Source organism: Nicotiana tabacum, chromosome 3 (assembly GCF_000715075.1).
Source record: "Nicotiana tabacum cultivar K326 chromosome 3, ASM71507v2, whole genome shotgun sequence".
Lineage (NCBI taxonomy): Eukaryota > Viridiplantae > Streptophyta > Magnoliopsida > Solanales > Solanaceae > Nicotiana > Nicotiana tabacum.
Window position 1 is genome coordinate 147077087 of NC_134082.1, and position 3739 is coordinate 147080825.

General features: G+C 41.9%; 1 non-coding gene across 1 annotated transcript; it reads left to right on the forward strand.

Annotated features, from left to right (window-relative positions):
• Positions 1-700: 700 nt before the first annotated feature.
• Positions 701-807, forward strand: LOC142179638 (small nucleolar RNA R71). Its single transcript, XR_012708183.1, has one exon. It is a non-coding gene; the product is annotated as a small nucleolar RNA R71 (small nucleolar RNA).
• Positions 808-3739: the final 2932 nt, after the last annotated feature.

A 3739-nucleotide genomic window follows, 5' to 3' on the forward strand; every position in this document is an offset into this window, starting at 1 on the left:
CACTCTCTCATTAATCTTTGCATTAGACCCAATAACCTATTGCATCATTGCCTCAAGTCTAGCAAACCCATCTTCCTGCCTTCCGCCATGCTGCTGCTGAGGAGGGTGATACCCCTGCTGCTAATTCTGATTATTATATCCCTTTGGCCTTGGGTAAGGTGCCATATTGTTATGGGGTCTCATACCTCCCATGTTTCCATTGTTGAACTGTGGATGGACTGGCCTGTATCGCTGATTTTGTTGGCCCCAATTCTGACCACCCTGTCTCTGGCCTCCATAATTAGCCACATAATTCATGTCTTTAGGGTAGTGGTGATGATCATGTTCTGCATTCCATTGGTTACCAATTGGCTGACTAATGCAAGATGTGCACAAACCCTCATTGGTAGTATCTACAATGTGTACCTGCTGCTTCTGCCTTGACTCTTCCACCTTTTTGGTGAGTATACTCATCTGTGTCAATAAGGTGGCCATATTTTCAGCCATAGAGTTGGATGGATCTAAGGGCACTGAGTGAACCACTGGAGTGATCGGTGCATTCCTGGTTGTCCATCCCGAATTTTGTGCCATCTTGTCAAGCAGACTCTGGCCTTCTCTCCATGTTTTGCTCAAAAATGCTCCACCAGCTGAAGCATCAACAATGTTCTTCACGCTATCTGACAATCCCATGTAAAATCGCTGCCCCAACATCAGATCTGGAATACCATGGTGCGGGCATATAACCAGCATCCCTTTAAAGCGCTCCCATGTTTCATGCAGTGTCTCCATTGGTCTCTGTTTAAAACTCAAAATTTCATCAATTTGTTGAGCAGTCTTATTGGGTGGGTGAAACTTGTTATAGAATTGCCTATCTAACTCATCCCAAGTTGTTATAGAATTTATGGGAAGTGAGTGTAGCCAAGTTTGGGCAGCTCCTGTCACTGAGAATGGAAACAATAATAACTTGATTGCTTCAGGAGTTACGTTGGGCTGCCTTTGGGTTTTGCAGATAGAGAGGAAGTTCTTCAAGTGCTGCTGAGGATCTTCGACTTGCGACCCCGAAAATAGTCCCTTGTTCTGCAACAAGTGCAATATGTTATTCGTAATTTGGAATGACTCAACCTGTATCTGCGAAACTACAATGGTTGTGGACAGATTTTCAGCTGTGGGTTGTGCCCAATCATAGAGAGCAGCCTCTGGCACTATTGGTACCGTTGGGTTTTCCTCGTGATCCCCCATGACTATTTCGAATTGTGCAGTTGTTGGTTGTTGTTTGTTTTTCCGATTAGCCCGATTCAAGGCCTTGAAAACTTTCTCGGGATCTGATAATGCTTCAAATACTTCACCAGATCTCGATGAGTTTCTAGGCATGCACCTGTGCAACCAAGTCAACAAACGTTAAAATTTCAATGTAAAAATTGGGTATAGAGAAAAAATGACTACAATAAGAATTTTTGTACTTCTTTCAATTGTAATTGATAACACCGTTAATTCCCCGACAATGGTGCCAAAATTTTATCACGCCCAACTATGCCTTATAAAAGGACAATGCGGATGTTGCAAATATAACCTGAGTATTTATGCCCAGAGTCGAATCCACAGAGAATTAACCTATCAATTACTTTCGTTGGACTTACTAAATTCTTTAGAATCAACTTCCCCAAATGTTGTGAATAATAGTTGATGGTATATTTAATAACTAAGATTGAAAGTCAATAAACAGTTGTAAACTAAATATGCTTAAGTTGTGAACAATAATGAGAAGGTTCTAAGGTAGTGATTTCCCCTATTGATGGAATCCCTTATGTTTATGTTTCATATAGATTTACCAACACATCTCTATCAATCATGAACACTCTTTTTACCGTGAATCTCTCCCGAGTAATCACAATAATTTACTAGACGCACTCTCCCGAGATACGCTAGCTGGCTTTGTTTATTACAGTTCACTTTAGATTGCACCCAAGACTTCGTTATCCCTAATCCCGCCTTTAAACCCGCAATTATAGATCCCTCTTATACTTTGGGAGTGATGTTGTTCAACAATTACCTAAATATGCACTCTCTCCCGAGTTATGCACACTAATTAGGCACAGCTAATTGAGGATCCTGTCAATTAACTACAATAAACACGTAGTTGAACAAATAGAGATTAAACTGGAAAACTATATTAACATAATCAAGAAGTTCATCCTTCAATAGGTTCCATCAAAATCCTAGACAAAGGATTTAGCTACTCATGACAATGGGTAAATAAACTATGAAAATATTCATGATCAAAATTGCCAGAAAAATAAAGAGAAGAAGAAAATATGATGTTTTGGGTGATCTCTCACACTTGTTTTTCTTGCCAAAGTACTCTAAAAACATTACATGCCTCCCTTAGACGAGTTCTATTATTTAATATAGGGTTTTGGGCTAAATATCCCGTGTTTTGCACTTCAGTCCCTCAATTTTCCGCTTCCTATCGCGGTCCTACCGTGGTTATGCCAGGACCGCGGCCAACTAGCCTCTCAGAATCCGCAACAGCCTTCTGCCACGGTCCGACCGCGTTACACTGGGACCGCGACAGTCCATCTCCAGTTCTGGTTTTGCTGCCTTCGCATGGTGAACTTAACGGATATTGTAGGATTGGCCTCTTTTTCTCCGTAATTGATCCCAAAAGTACTCCATAGACTTCTTTTATTGTCTATAGCCTGCAAAGCATGAAAACACTAATCAGAGCATTTTGTCATCACTTTTTATCATAAAAACTATACAAGAAGGTGGTTCTTTAGGGCCTAATTAGTAGGGCCCTGCCCTTCCTTGTCACTACCCAACCGTGGTTAGACATGGCACTTACTGAGTACCACTGTGGTGTACTCATGCCCTTTCTGTGCATGTTTTTCATGTGCAGATCCAGGTACCTCCACCCAAACTTATCATGCTTGAGACGAGGCGTTCGTAGAGACTCCGAGGTATATCTGCCGTGTCCGCAGACCGAAGAGTCCCTTTATACTCTCCTTTTGAAGTATTAGCCCTTATGTATTTTCTGTCCTTGTTAGATATTCTGGAGTTAGATACTTGTATACATTCAAAGGCTTGTGATCATGAGATTCCGGGTTTTGGGAAATATGTTCAGATTTCGAGAGTTGTTATTATGTATGTCGAGCGACACTTTTAAACACTATTTTATTTCACTATTTCGTTCTTATTATTTCCTTCCGCAAATTAGTTTATTTTCCACATTGTTAGGCTTACCTAGTCATAGAGACTAGGTGTCGTCACGATGGTTCACGGAGGGCAAACCAAGGTCGTGACAAGTTGGTATCAGAGCTCTAGGCTCATAGGAGTTATGAATCCCAAGCCGGTTTATTAGAGTCTCATGGATCGGTATGGAGACGTCTGTACTTATCTGCGAGAGGCTATGTAACTATTAGGAAAATTCCACTTCATTTGATTTCCTTGTCGTGCGAGATTTGATGTCATAATTCTAAACTTTTTTTTCTATTCTCTCATAGATGGTGAGGACACACGCTACCCGAGATGATCAGGCACTCGCTATCCTACTGTAGTCGTCAGAGGCCGTGGACAGGGTAGAGGCCGAGGACGCGCACGTGGTGCAGCCAGAACACCTGCGCGAGCTTCCATCGAGGTACCACCAACAGTTCCAATCGGAGTCCAGGCACCTGATACACCTACTGCTACTACTACTCCAGCACTTCAGGAGACTCTAGCACAATTCATGAGAATGTACACCACTTTGGCTCAGGCAGGGTTA